The following is a 16,116-nucleotide window of genomic DNA, read 5'->3' as shown; positions in this document are numbered from 1 at the left end:
TATCTGTAGGGATTGGCAAGTCCTGGAAGGAGCCATCATCCAGGCTCAGCAAGCCACAGATATCAAAGCACCAAAAAACAGAAAATAGACATGGTGAATACAATTGAAAACAATATGTAATCATATCAAATGCTGCAAAGAGGACCAAGGAATAAAAAATAGGTATTGGATTTTCCAGGCAAGTAGTTGATGTGAGCGCTTTTAGGAAGTAATTTGGACAGGGTGGTCAGGGCAGAAAGGATTAAGAAATGGGTGAATAAATAGTGTCTAAGATGAAACCACCGCCTTGTAAAGATATCTGCATCCCGTGTTTCTTACAGCATTACTAAAATAGCCAAGATATGAAAACAATCTAAGATTCCATTGACAGGTGAATGGATCAAGAAAATGTGGTATATATATATATATATATATATGCAATGGAACATCTTTCAGCCTTTAAAGAAGAGACCCTGCTATTTGCCACAACATGGATGGACCTAGAGAACATTATGCTAAGTGAAATAAGCCAGACACAGGAAGAAAGATATTGCATGATCTCACTTGTACATGGAATCTTTCAAAGAAAAAAAAAGGTCAGCCGGGCGCTGTGGCTCACGCCTGTAATCCTAGCACTTTGGGAGGCCTAGGAGGGTGGATTGCCTGAGCTCAGGAGTTCAAGACCAGCCTGAGCAACACGGTGAAACCCTGTCTCTACTAAAATACAAAAAAATTACCTGGGCATGGCAGCGTGTGCCTGTAGTCCCAGCTACTCGGGAGGCTGAGGCAGGTGAATTGCTTGAACCCAGAAGGTGGAGATTGCAGTGAGCCAAGATCACACCACTGCACTCCAGCCTGGGCAACAGAGCGAGACTCCAACTCCAAAAAAAAAAAAAAAAAAAAAAAAAAAGTAGCTACCAGGGGCTGGGAGGAGAGGGAGAAAATGGGGAGATGCGGGTCAAAGGATAAAAGTAGTAGATATGTAGCATGAACTAGCCTAGATATGTAATGTACATCATGAGGACTATGGTTAATAACACTGTATTGTTGTTAGGGCTTTTTGTAAAGTTTACTCTTACTACAAAAATTCTAGTTGCTCTTACTACAAAAATAAAAGTAATTAAGTGAGATGTTAGATATGTTAATTTGCTTCACTCTAGTAACCATTTTACAATCTATATATCCCATAACATCATATTGTAAACCCCAAATATACACAGTAAAAATTTTTTTTTTTTTTTTGAGACAGAGTTTCACTCTTGTTGCCCAGGCTAGAGTGCAGTGGCGCGATCTTGGCTCATACACGCTACCTCCGCCTCCCAGGTTCAAGCGATTCTCCTGCCTCAGCCTCTCGAGTAGCTGGGATTACAGGCATGCGCCACCACGCCTGGCTAATTTTGTATTTTTAGTAGAGACAGGGTTTCTCCATGTTGGTCAGGTTGGTCTTGAACTCCCAACCTCAGGTGATCCGCCGGTCTTGGCCTTCCAAAATGCTGGGATTACAAGCGTGAGCCACCGCACCCAGCTACACAGTAAATTTTTTTATTTTTTGAGTCTTGCTCTGTCGCCGAGGCTAGAGGGCAGTGGCGCGATCTTGGCTCACTGCAAACTCCACCTCCCGGGTTCATGCAATCCTCTGCCTCAGCCTCCCAAGTAGCTGGGATTACAGGCACCCGCCACCATGCCTGGCTAATTTTTTTGTTATTTTTAGTAGAGATGGGGTTTTATCATCTTGGCCAGGCTGGTCTTTAACTCTTGACCTCGTGATCCACCCGCCTCAGCCTCCCAAAGTGCTGGGATTACAGGCGTGAGCCACCGTGCCCGGCCAGTAAAATTTATTTCAGAAAGAAACTGTCCGATAATGTAGCATCCTCTGCAGATACACGAAAACAAAAGACAAACAGCAGCACTACAGTATGACAGTAGGATAAGAGAAAGGTTATTTTGCTTTGTTAGATTTGTTTTTGTTTTAGGAGACAAGGGATATGACTATGCTTGCAGGCAGAAGAGAAGGAACTAAGAAAGATGAGAGTTGTAAGAGATTGGACTGAAATTCTCAGAGACTTTGACCAGTTTTGATTTCTAACAATGTACAAGTACACGTAAGGCCTTGCACTTATCCAACCTCACTTTGCAGTCAAGTGTGTGAGTCAAGATTGGAATCAGCTGCCCCATGCACAGTGCAATGACACTACACAGAGCACAGCAGGCTTCCTTGAGGGCTTTTTATCAGGGGACTGTCCTCATTGTAAGTGTCTGGTTTTCTGCAAGCTTGGGTACAGAAGACAAAATAGACAAGACAAAAGATCTAGATTTTCTTCTGATGTGAGACGGATACATCAGTGTGTTTCTCCCTTATTTCCATATGGATAATATGTTTCTGCAGGTCAGGCTCTCTGTAAACACATACAGCATAAAAGTCGATCAAAATTTGCTTAGAGCAACCATAATGAGTTGGCCAAACCATACTGGTTTAATTAAGAGAGACCTCTTCAAAAACAGCTACTACAGGCCAGGTGCGGTGGCTCACACCTGTAATCTCAGCACTTTGGGAGGCTGAGGCCAGTGGATCACCTGAGGTCAAGAGCTCAAGACCAGCCTGGCCAACATGGTGAAACCCCATCTCTACTAAAAATACAAAAATTAGCTGGGTGTAGTGGCTCGCGCCTGTAGTCCCAGCTACTCGGGAGGCTGAGGCAGAAGAATGGCTTGAACCTGGGATGGGGAGGTTGCAGTGAGCCAAGATTGCACCACTGTACTCTAGCCTGGGCACAGAGCAAGACTCTGTCTCAAAAAAACAAGCCCCAAAATAAAGAAACAAACAAAAAAACCAGCTACTCCAACAGATTCACTTCTTAGAGAACAGACGCTAATGAATCTCCTAAAGCCAAATTGCATTTGATATGTATGCCCTCTCCAGGTAGTTCTGCTGCATGATACTTTCCTTAAAAATAGAAAATCACCTCTCAATAGATGCATTAATTCAGCTGGTATAGGTGAGAATCACATCTTATCTGTTCAATCAGCCATCCCATAAGCATTCATTATCTCCACTCCATCAAGAAATCATACCAAGCCTAAGGAACAAGACAATAAAAAAGTTCCTTTTGAATATGCTTCTAGAATATACCAAAGTTATTGCATTTAAATCTCTGTGAGCATGATCATGAATGCCATTATGTCCATTTGATAGAGGCAAAAACTGTGGTTCAGAGCATTTATGTTATGCACGAGAAGGCACAGTGCTGGAACAGAGCAGAGAATGAGGGAAAACTTGGGATTCACAGGCTCATTGATGGCAACAGACCAGGAGACCAAACCTGAGATACTCTTCCTCATAGGTTTCCCAAGAGAAGGATGTATGTGCAAAGCACTGGCAGATGGGCTGTAAGCTTAATTCCTGATGCTGAGTTCTCTGCTCTACCCTGCTGGAGCATGATACTGAGGCTAGCTTACATGGAGTGAAAGAGGAGAGAGCCCAGCCAGCCAGGGAAGGTCATATATTTGTTATATTTGCCATGAATAACCAGTACTAGCTTGGCCTAATTTCCAATGAGCTCCTGGCCACATCCATGTGGGCATGTAGGGGACAAGAATGCAAAGAGAAGGGTGCCCCTCCCACACCTTCGGGTGCTAAGCTTACTGCTCCAGCTGCCTAGGAGGAGGAAGGAACAGGGTAATGCACACACACACATGCACAAACACATATATGTAAACACACACACATGCACATGAGCACACACATGCACACACATACATAGACACATGCACATACACACACACACACGTACACACTCTCACCTGTAAACCTGGACCTTTTAACACATGGCTCACCTGTCAAACTAGCCCCTAATATCTGTCATCTGAAATATATTAAGATTTTGTTCTCCTGGGAAGTGTTAGGTGGGGGATAAAAGGGCTGTTTCCCTCCTCAGCAATGTTAAAACCAGGACAGCAAGACAGGCCCTCTGAGTCAGATCCTGGACTTTTTATACAAGGAAGACAAAAAGAAGTATAATGCAGGGCCCCTGCCCTCAATAACTTAACAATTAGGAGAGGAAACAATCCAATCAAAAACAGAACATAGCAGAAGGAGCCCAAGTCAGTAACACAGACAAGCAGTTTAGAAGAAGAGGAGCTCACTTTGAATTTGGCTAATTGAGAAGTCCAGCTGGAAGAAACAAGGTTTATACTCATGTCTGTCTCGGACCAACCAGCACAGTTGCCATCCACCCAATGCAGGGCCCATCTTCTGAAAAATGGAAGTGACTATTGTGGCCCATTTCCCAGCCTGAATTCTGCCTCGCTGGAACTCTAAGAGAGAACACCCCTTTCTCAGGAAGCCGGAATATTCACAGCAGTAAGACTCTAAGTTGGAAGGAACTTTCCCTCCTGGAAAAAAATAACCATGACAGAGTCTGGCACAGAATTGGGGCCAAAGCGCTAAACATTCAGAGTCCTAATCATTTGCAGGCATTTTAGGAACCGTCCCGTGTGCTGGAGGATCCTCAGGAAGTAAACAGGGAGAGGATCTTTCTCCTCACAGGGGCCTGCCTCTTCACCCTGTTCTCATTTGCCCTGACTAATCATCTTGGTAGGTGTTGGGTCAGAGTCAACAAGGAATCTGACTAAGGTCATTTACTTGCTTTGTTTACACTGCTAATTTTATCACTGCTTGAAAGGCTAATGGTGTTATTTCTACTTTAACTGTGATAAATGTCCAGTTAAAGCAGGGCTGGGGCAAGTTACAGACCAATACAGCAAATCCAAAGCTTTTTGGTGCAAAAAAATTAATATTTTCAAATTCCCCATTTTTTCCAGAATCCTTTACTTGATGATGATAAGCAGTCCTTCTAGCCTAGTGCTTCTCATATTGTAGCTTCTGGATAATTGATATCAGAATCCCTAAGAGAACTGGAGTGTAGGTCCCAAGAATCTGCCTGTGAACACTTATGTCTGGTTGTTCTTGTGCTTGTTGAAGTTTGAGAGCTTGGGTTATACTATCTCCAAGGATGATGCTGAGAGCTACTGGAGAGATGAAGGTTCGAAGTAATGACTTAAAGGCCAGTTGTCAGGTACATTTCAAAGCCATCTGTTCCTGCCTTAGACTTCCAAGGACACTTGTGCTTTTAATAAACTGTGTGATTGAACAGGCAGTGTTCATCAAGTCTTAATGTATACGCAAGTCATCTGGGAATCTTGTTCAAACAGAGATGGGAATCTTGTTCAAATGGAGATTCTTTTTGTTGTTGTTGTTGTTGAGACAGAGTCTCGCTCTGTCACCCAGGCTGGAGTGCAGTGGCACGATCTCAGCTCACTGCAAGCTCTGCCTCCCAGGTTCACGCCTTTCTCCTGCCACAGCCTCCTGAGTAGCTGGGACTACAGGCCACCACGTCCGGCTATTTTTTTTTTTTTTTTTTTTTGGTATTTTTAGTAGAGACTGGGTTTCACTGTGTTAGCCAGGATGGTCTCAATCTCCTGACCTCGTGATCCACCCGCCTTGGCCTCCCAAAGTGTTTGGGATTACAGGCATGAGCCAACACGTCCGGCCTTTTTCTTTTCTTGAGATGGAGTCACGCTCTGTCGCCCAGGCCGGAGTGCAGTGGTACATCTCCGCTCACTGCAACCTCCGCTTCCCAGGTTCAAGTGATTCCCCTGCCTCAGCCTCCTGAGTAGCTGGGACCATAGATGTCCACCACTATGCCTGGCTGATTTTTGTCTTTTTAGCAGAGACACGGTTTTGCCATGTTGGCCAGGCTGTTCTCAACTCCTGACCTGAAGTGATCCACCCACCTCGGCCTTCAAAGTGCTGGGATTACAGGTGTGGGTCACTGCCCCTGGCCTCAAATATAGATTCTGTTTCAAAAGGTCTGGAGTGGGGCCTGAGATTCTGCACTTTCACAAACTCCCGCATGATGCTGATGCTGCTGGCCTGTGGACCACTTTTTTTTTTTTTTTTTTTTTTTTGAGACAGTCTTGCTCTGTCACCTAGGCTGGAGTGCAGTGGCACGATCTTGGCTCACTGCAACCTCTGCCCTCCGAGTTCAAGCGCTTCTCCTGCCTCAGCCTCCCGAGTAGCTGGGATTACAGGTGCCTTCCACCGCACCCAGCTAATTTTTTGTATTTTTAGTAGAGATGGGGTTTCACCATCTTGGCCTATGGACCACTCTTTAAGAAGCAAGTTGAGGCCAGGTGCAGTGGCTCAGCACTTTGTAATCCCAGCACTTTGGGAGGCCGAGGCGGACAGATCACAAGGTCAAGAGATCGAGACCATCCTGGCTAACATGGTGAAACCCCGTCTCTACTAAATATACAAAAAAAATTAGCCGGGCGTGGTGGCGGGTGCCTGTAGTCCCAGCTACTAGGGAGGCTGAGGCAGGAGGATGGGGTGAACCTGGGAGGTGGAGCTTACAGTGAGCCGAGATTGTGCCACTGCACTCCAGCCTGGGCAACAGAGTGAGACTCCATCTCAAAAAAAAAAAAAAAAAAAAAAATGAAGCAAGTTGAAAGTGCACTGGAGGATTGGGATATGGTTGAATATATGTATTGCATAATGCCTCAATGAGTGTCCTCAGCTGAACACCCAAAGCTTGCCTTCCCACAGTCCTCTCACCCATGGTCTGCACCCTCCAACACTGGCTTTATGCTTTCTGAACAGACCACATGATTTCTCTTCTCTAAGGAAGTGCTCACATTATTCTCCCTTTCTAGAATAGTTTCCTTTGGGCCACTTCTAACTATAGAACTTCTACCCTAACTTCAAGACCAATTGCAAATTCATCTTCCCCTACAATGACCCTGCTCTTACCCTGGGCGAGGTTTTCTAAATACCTCCCCAGGTTACAGGTGAGGAAACTGTGGAGTGGCAGAGCCAAAATCCAATCTTCAGCCTCTTTATTGGTAACTATGAATTTCAAATATTGCCAGGGTAAAGCAGTATAGGCCAAGGACTAAGTGAATGGGGAGGACCACAGTGCTTAAAGATGCCTTGGGGATGAGGAAATTGGGGGTTAATGAAAGCGAGATGGGGAGTGGGCAATTGGAGATGCCAAGGTGGGAAAGCAGGCAAGGGCACCTACATCCTAGGAAAAATGGGAAATACAGTGCTGCCTTATTAGTAGCTGAGCAAATACACCCAAACCCCTTTCTCACCTCATACTTCATCTGCTGCAAATTTTAGGTTGGTGCAAAGTAATTGCGTTTAAAACCAATAGCAAAAATTGCAATTACTTTTGCACCAGCCTAACCAGAACCCTGCCGGGGTATGTGGCTTCCTGCTCCTGAGTTTAAGACAGTTGGGTGCCAACTGTAAAAGACTGTAGGAGAAAGGGGTGGAAACTAGTCAGAGCTCCAACATTTGCGGCCATTGGTTGCTGGCAGGGAGGTTTGCTGAGATTTAAAGACCTCAGCCTGCGACCTCTCTCTCATTTCTCATGACCAGGTGGCACAGTACAGGATCCCCAGCCCCTCTGATACAATTATCTGCCTACATTTTAGGCCTTTACAGCCTATAATTCCAGTTTCTTTGTCCAGAACCATCTCTGGGTATCCAACGAGAGCATCTTAAATTCAGGAGCAGGAAGCCACATTCCCCAGTAGTAGTTCTACTACAGTGTGTGTTTGCAGCTGGTGGGAGTGTGGGGGGAGTTTGGGGTTATACTGTTTTAAAATCAAGATTACCTAGTTAAGATTGTAAACCACTCAATAGCAGAAACTATATCTTAAATGTTTGTATAACTTTAGCTCCCAAGCCCGTTCCCTGAACATAGAAGGTGCTCAATAAATGTCTTTTTGCGATGAAGAAAGAATTGTTGTAAGAAAAGATTGTTCGTATGCTAGGTATCACATGAACTTAGACAAGGAAAAAATCTACCTTTGAAACATAGGAGGGAGATGAATCAAGAGGAGGATGTAAAAAGACAGACAAATGGAGAATTTGTGCGTGAAATTCTTTTTAGCCTGCTCTGAAGAACCTGCCCATACTTCGTCCATTGACTCGAATGGTATGTTCTGGCCTGCGGGAAGTTGTTATATGGAAAAATTCCAAGATCCTCTCGGTAGTAACTCGCTCTGGAGCCCCTTTTTCCAGACAAAATTCCAAGGTAGAAGAGTATTTCCAATCTCTGCTAGATGATAAACTGACAGCTACATAAGAGTCTTCTCTCAGGAAGCTTCTGCAATCTGGCGATCACTTATGTCATGGGTTTTTTTAGAAACAGATCCCTGGAAATGGAGATTCATCCTAGGCTTTCTCAGAGACGTGTTAGGTCTGATCAAATGTCCTCCCTTCCCTTCCCTGAGTGCCAGTCTGGTGGTTGAGATGCTTGTTTGCTCTGGCCTCTTGGGAGGTCCCTCGTGCCTCCTTGGTGATCTAATCATTAGTCCCTGAATCCTCATGTATTTATGTGAGTCACCATCTCGGCAAGATAAGTAATTTCTCTGGAATATAGAAGCAACCCCACCAATAATACAAATTAAACATAGGAAATGTATTTGTTCGCTAGTGTTCAGTAGAAAACTAAATATAAGCTAGAGAATCATAGGAGAGTAGATACTCCTATTTGTTGAAAATGATAGAAAATATTTTGGCCAAGACTTTAACAGAAATGACTAAACATGCAAAAGTTAATTTTACAGAAAAATTATTAAAATTATATAAAAAATCATACTGCCAATGTACTTCATATTTTCCACAACTGAAATTATGTCAAGCCTCCCCTAATTCTAAATCTATGTCTCTATTTATTCAAGTATTCTTTTATATCCTTCAGTAAATTGGTATATATTATATCATTTTTATTGCAGTTTTTTGGTTACTTGTGTGAATAGGATGTTCTTTCTGTTACCTTTTCAAATTATAATTGTTTTATTATAATGGAGTTGTTTTTTAATATTTATTTTATAATTGACCATATTACTGTAGTTTCTTATCAATTCTAGTATTTTAAGTGTATCTCTGATTCCTTACATTTTTATAGTCAAGCATATTTATTATTATTACCATAATTGTATTAACTAAGAAACTGAGTTCAGAGAGTTTGAGTGTTTTTCCAACATAAACTTTAAAAAATGATAGAATGTGGAACAGTTTTTGCATCATAGAAATTATCTGTTCCTTGAAAGTTTGAAAGAATGCTTCTATAAGAGTGTCTAGAATTGGATCCTCTATTGCTGGTAATAGCTTGACTTTTTTCCATTTTTCCCTTGACTAAATATTTATTTCAGGTTTTCCACTTTAGTAAACTTTTCTAATTTATATTTGTCTAAAGTTTTCAAATTTAATAGCTTTGTGCCTTATTTTTTAGTATTTCATCTACTTCATATCTGTGATTATATATACTTTGTAATCCCTAAATGTATGTTTCTGAGTGATCTCTATTTTTTTCATTAGACGAGCTAAATATTTTACTATTTTATTACTGTATTATTTGTAAATCCTAATTCATTAATTTTCATTTTTATATTATTCAATATATTATTTGATTTTTCCTATTTCATTTTCCTATATTTCTTGATTTATTTTTTCTTGTTTTCTTTCCTTTTTTTCTAATTTCTTGAATTAGTACAGTTTATTTTGATTTTACTTTAGTCATTAAAATACCTAAGATTATGAGTTAACTTTGAACAGTGCTTTCTTAGCTATTTCTCATAAGCTTTAATTTATAGTGTTCATATTCTCATTGATTTCTAAATATAATTTAATTGAAGGGCTGATGTTTTCTTTTCTTCCAAGACATACTTAAGACACTGCATTAAAATTTTCAGATGATGGATTACTTTATTATTATGTTTTGGTTATTTATTTCTAGTAGCATTCCTTAATAATCAGAATTCATGTGCCATACAATTTCTGTTTAATAGATGGCAAATCTATTAAATCCACCTTATTTTGATTTTTTTGTTTTTGTTTTTTTGAGATGGAGTCTCGCTCTGTCACCCAGGCTGGAGTGCAGTGGAACGATCTCGGCTCACTGCAACCTCCACCTCCTGGGTTCACGCCATTCTCCTGCCTCAGGCTCCCTAGTAGCTGGGACTACAGGTGCCCGCCACCACATCCAGCTAATTTTTTTTTTTTTTGTATTTTTAGTAGAGACGGGGTTTCACCATGTTAGCCAGGATGGTCTTGATATCCTGACCTCGTGATCCACCCACCTCAGCCTCCCAAAGTGCTGGGATTACAAGTGTAACCCACCGTGCCGGGCCTATATCCTCCTTATTAATTGTATCATTTAAATTCTAAATCCTTTCTCCTTTTGTTTATCCTGTTTAATAATGACTAAGAGAAATACTTAATGTCACAAAAGTTCCTGTGTTCTAGCAATTATTCCTGCAATTTGTAAGTTTTTGATTTATCTATTTCAATGGTGTTTGGAAGGTGCAAATATTTATGATTTATATTTTCTTTATAAGCTTCACTAAAAACAAGAAATATTTGCCCCATACATTTCTTGCCTTGAATTCTACTTTAACATCACAATGTCTTGGTTTATAGTTGCATCATTTATTTTAGTGCAGTTATATATGTTGTAGATAGCACTCAGCTTTATCCAGGTGAATTTGTGATTTTGCTTCCTTTCTTATTTTTTGAAGACTTGCTAAGAGAAAAATAAAAATAAGAATGGCTTTAGATTACCATCTTGAAACAGGAATTCCCAATCCCCTCATTATAATAACCTTTATTTTTAAAATTATTATAAAAAGTCATATTTATTTTACAAAACAAATAAAATGCATGCTGCAGAATGTTCCACACAATACTACATCACTCACGTAAATGTTTAAAAGCACATAAACCTATTTTATACGGTCAGCCCTCTGTATCTGTGGGTTCCACATCTGTGGACTCAACCAACTTTCAGATGTAAAATATCCCCCTCCCCAAAATTGCATCTGTACTGAACATGCACAGGCGTTTTTTTCTTGTCATTATTCTCTAAACAAGTAGTATAGCAATTATTTACACAGCATCTACATTGTATTCAATGTTATAAGTAATCTAGAGATGATTTGAAGTATATAGGAGGATTTACAAAGGTTATATGTAAATAGTACACTATTTATTTCAAGGACTTCAGAATCTGTGGATTTTGGTATCCATGAGAGGTCCTGGAACCAATCCTCCACAGATACAAAGGGACAATTGTATATACATACACATATAAGTACATTTGTGTGCATGTGTGTGATATGTACTATATAAACATATATAAACATTTACATATGTATGTGTATATACACATACATATATACATATATTATATACATAATAGCAAAAGTACAGAATTTGAATATGCATATGTATTTGAATACGCACCAGATTTATGATGCTATATACCAGATTATCTCCAGGAAAGAAGAAAGAATGAAATAGCTATTTTAGTAATTCAGGCATGAAAAGGACCAAAAATTAGTGTAAGAAAAATGAAAGAAAATGTGACTATAAGCACTATTTGAAAGAAGTAAACTACAAGACTTGGTACTTCCTACAAAAAAATGGAGAAAGTAACATTTCTACCTTGAAGATTTAGAGATATAATGATGATACCTTTTCTCGATACTAGAAATGTGGACATAAGACCTCATCTTAGTATAATAATAAAGAATTTAGAACATGTTTACATCTGAATTTCATCACATGGTAACCAATCCTTTGTCGAGCATCAGTGCGTACTCAGAGCCTAGCATAGTGCCAGGCACATAGCAATTTTTCAGTTATTAACTGAATGCTTGAGTCTGAGGCACACTGCTGGAGGCTGGGCAGGCAGGAGTGAATCAGGCAGGCTTGGGGCTGTTCTTAACGGTGCTTCAGTGCATAGAGGATAGAACAGACATTAGAAGGATGCCTACATATATACTAGGTGCTGAAAACGTGGATCTTCAAAGTTGCCTTAGTTTGTTTAGGCTTCTATACAAAATTCAGTAGATCAGGAAGTTTACAAACAACAGATTTCTCACAATTCTGGAAGCTGGGAAGGCCAAGGTCAAGATGCTGGCAGATTCGGTGCGCAGTGAGGGCCCGTTCATCATAGACAGCCATCTTTTCACTTCAACCTCACATGGTGGAAGGGCACGAATCTTTTATAAGGGCACTAATCTATTCATAAGGGCCTCATTCGTATGACCTAATCACCTTCCAACAGCCCCACCTCCTGAAACCATCTCCCTGGGGATGAGGATTTCAGGATATAAAGTTTGGAAGGAACGCAAGCATTCAGATCACGGCACTTGCACTGACTACAAAGGCCAATAACAAGGGAAGGTCAGGTCGTTTGGGAAGACTTAAGGAAGGCTTCAGTACAGAAGTAGCCTTTAAGTTGAGGCTGGGGAGACACAATCTGCCTCACCTTTTGCAAAGACCCTTCAGAAAAGATCGAGGGTTCAAGCGGATAAAGCAGGTGGAAGAAACAGCCACCAGATAAAGGGGACACTTCTGCAAGGACTCCTCGATGAAAGACAGAAGGCAGGTTTCTGGACCTGAGAATTAGTGCAGGCAGGGCTGAAACAGAGAAGAGACGAGAGCAGTCGCAGAGAGCTTTCTCTTCTACCTTGAGATAAAGGCTTTTCCTGGGGCATGCCCGACTTTGGCCTTGTTGCAGTTGGATAGAGGGTCTTGCCAACTGTTGCGGCACTTGGATGTCTGGGTGATGATTTATAGATGAAAACTCAGCCTTCCTGAGGTCAGAGTCATTGTGAATAACAAAACGTTTTGTCCCACTGTGCAAACTTTACACTTGACGTGGTCTGAGGCTGTCAGTGCCTCATCAAAGAGATGGGAGAAAGAAAGAGCAAAGGAGGAGAAACAGCTGGATTCAGTTACACTTCAGATCCATATAGTTTAGAAATAAATTATCTGTCAAAGTATGTTTTGTTTCTTGCTTATTCCAGCATGTTTGAAAACGTTTGAATTGTTTGGTTGAGGCCAGAATTCTCTAAGGATCAGACTTTCGCTTTGCTGCACGTGTCTGTTAACACTTATGGCCCTTTTCTCCCTGGTTTCATGTGATCTGAATCAAATAAAACAAGTGACTAAACTAACAGTTGATCTGATGAAGCCCTAGATCTCCAAAATAAATTGTAGCAAACCTGTCATATATCCAACAGCAAATGCTGATGGCGCAACCTTCATAGGGAATACAGAATCCTACAATTTCTCATCACCTCCCTGTTATTAGCTGGGTCTAGGCCACCATTAACTCTTGACTGGTTATTGCAATGTCTTCCCAAGTGGTTTCCCCATTTTGACCCTCGACCTCCTTTCTTACTTTGTTTTGCATTTCCATAAAAGAATACCTGAAGCTGGGTCATTTATAAAGAAAAGTGGTTTATTTAGTTCATGGTTCTGCAAGCTGTACAAGACGCGTGGTGCTGGCATCTGCTCAGCTTCAGGTGAAGGACTTTGAACTACATCAAAACATGGTAAAGAAGTCCAAAGGGGAATTGAACACAGGCAAAGAGGGGCCAAACCTGACACGTCTCTGGGCTTTATTACAACCCACTCTTGTGGGAACTAATCCTGGAGCCAGAACTCACTATCACAGAACAACCCAAGCCATTCTTGAGAGATCCACCCCCAAACCCAACACCTCCCACTAGGCCCCACCTCCCAGCACCACTCACTGAAGACCAAATTTCAACACGAGCTTTGGTGGGTACAAGAAATCCATATCCAAATCATAGAACCCCTCTACAAAAAGTTTATCTCAGCAACCAGAGATGTATTTGAAGCAGATTCTATCCCACCTCTATTTATAACCTTCCTGTATCAGTGAGGGTTCTCCAGAGAAAAAGAACAGATTGTATATATGTAGAGAAAGAGGTTTATTTTATTTTATTATTTTATTTTTGAGACAGAGTCTCACTCTGTCACCCAGACTGGAGTGCAGTGGTGCGAACTCGGCTCACTGAAGCCTCTGCTGCCCAGGTTCAAGCGATTCTCCTGCCTCTGCCTCCTGAGTAGCTGGGATTATAGGCATCTGCCACCGTACTGGCTAATTTTTGTATTTTTAGTAGAGATGGGGTTTCACCATATTGGTCAGGCTGGTGTTGAACTCCTGACGTCGGATCCACCCGCCTCAGCCTCCCAAAGTGCTGGGATTACAGGCTTGAGCCACTGTGCCCAGCCAAGAGGTTTATTTTAAGGAATTGGTTCATACAATTATGGAGGCTGACAAGTCCAAATGTGCAGGGTGGTCCATCAAGCTGGACACCCAGGGGAGAGCTAATGCTATGGTTCAAGTCTAAACAATGTCTGCTGCAGAATTCCCGTTAACTTGTGGGAGCTCAGCCTTTGGTTCTATTCAGGCCTTCAGCTGATTGGATGAGGCTCATGTGCAGTACAGAAGGCAGCCTGCTTTACTCAAAGTCCACCAATTTAAATGTTAACCTCATCCAAGAACACCCTCAGAGAAAGGTCCAGAGTAATGTTCAACCACCTATCTTGGCACCTTGACCTCTGCCTAGTTGGTACATACAATTAACCAGCAAATATCCTAGCAATGGCCTACAGCCCCCTCATTGCTAGTCCTCAGCCCTAGTTGAACATGGGAATGACCTGGGGGGCTTTAAAAGCCACTGATCTCAGGGTCCCAACCCCAGGGAATCTGATCTGGGGTAAGGCTTGGATATTGGGATTTTTAAAAGCCTCACAAGTGGTTTTAATGTGCAGCAAAGTTTGAGAACGATTGCCCCACATAACCCGCCCTTTCCAACCACCCGCCCCACCATTACAACCTGTCACTCTCCTCCTTGCTGGATTCCCCACAGCCACTCTAGCTGATCTCTGAGCACTCCACACACACACACACACACACACACACACACACACACACACACACACTAAAAGAGGTGCGCGGTTCACCTCCTTCAGAGCTCATCTCAAACACTATCTTATCTTTGACACCTTCCTTGATCACCCTGTACAAAAAAGCAACCTTACTCCCTACCTCAACTAATTTTTCTCCATCACGCTATCATCACCTGAAACACTGTTATGTTTCCTTATTTATTATATTTACATCTCTTTCCGTCTAGAATGTAAGTTCCAAGAGGGTAGGGATTATATTTGTTCTAGTTATTGCCGAGTCTGCATGGCTTAGTTAGAACAATGCCTGGCAGCTGGCAGAAACTCAGTAAATATTTGTTGAGTGAACAAAGAAGTGACGGATGAGGTGCAGAATTTTTTCCCTGACAATTCAACATTCATATTTCCTAGAGCCCCTCACTGTTATGCATTGAAGCTGTAGCTGCTCCCCCCTAGTGGAAGTTTTCTCACATAAGGCTAGGTCCAAACATGTGAAAGCTTTGGACAAACCAACTATTTGTTGCCATAGCCAGGCAATTAGAGGTCCTTCCTTTAAACCAGTTTTCGGTTCTTTCAATAACACTCATCTTGTTGGGGCAGGGGCTGGATCAGAGAGATTTCTGTGCTTGAGTGCTTTCTTCCTCAGCCCAAGAGGAAGCACGTTTCCATTATGTAAAAAGTCATACATGGAAACCTTAATGAATTAGCAGTCATGTTTTCATCTGGATCCTGTGTTAGTTGGCGCCCCTACTGGATGGATGTGGCAGCTGCACTGACTCAAGAATCCAGTCTGGTTATCATAACTGGGAATCTCCCAAGGACAGGAGCCTTCAGTTCTGCAACTTTATCTTCTTACCCCATAGCAGGCTGTCACTGACCATTTGTTAAAATTGTATGTTACCTTGTTTAATGGTTTCAAAATCTTTTTGGAAAGCTTTTGAGGTAACTAACGTAACCCACCACTGGTTAGAGCCAGAGCTAGAGCTTGGACCAAGATTCCTGACTCTGTCCATTTCTCTCCTTGCCTCTTTAGAACACAAAGAAAACTTCCTGGCTTGGGGAATTCTATAATCTCCACTGACTTTATCGGGGAGTGCCAGAATCCAACTACCTTTTCAGGTTATCCTGAAAAAAACCATCTTAATAAAAAAAACTTGCTCAAAATCATTGACTCAGATTTTCTCCTGGGAAATCAAACCCAAGACATCTAGCACCAAATACAAAGCAGTTGATATGAATGAATAAATATATGAATAATTCTTTTTTCTTAAAACTCAATCTCAGTGTCACCCCGTAATAGAATTCTTCTACTTCAAAAGCGGGCACATGTGATAATG

Source organism: Pongo pygmaeus, chromosome 19, assembly GCF_028885625.2.
Source record: "Pongo pygmaeus isolate AG05252 chromosome 19, NHGRI_mPonPyg2-v2.0_pri, whole genome shotgun sequence".
In the NCBI taxonomy this organism is placed as follows: domain Eukaryota; kingdom Metazoa; phylum Chordata; class Mammalia; order Primates; family Hominidae; genus Pongo; species Pongo pygmaeus.
This window is presented reverse-complemented; position numbering follows the sequence as displayed.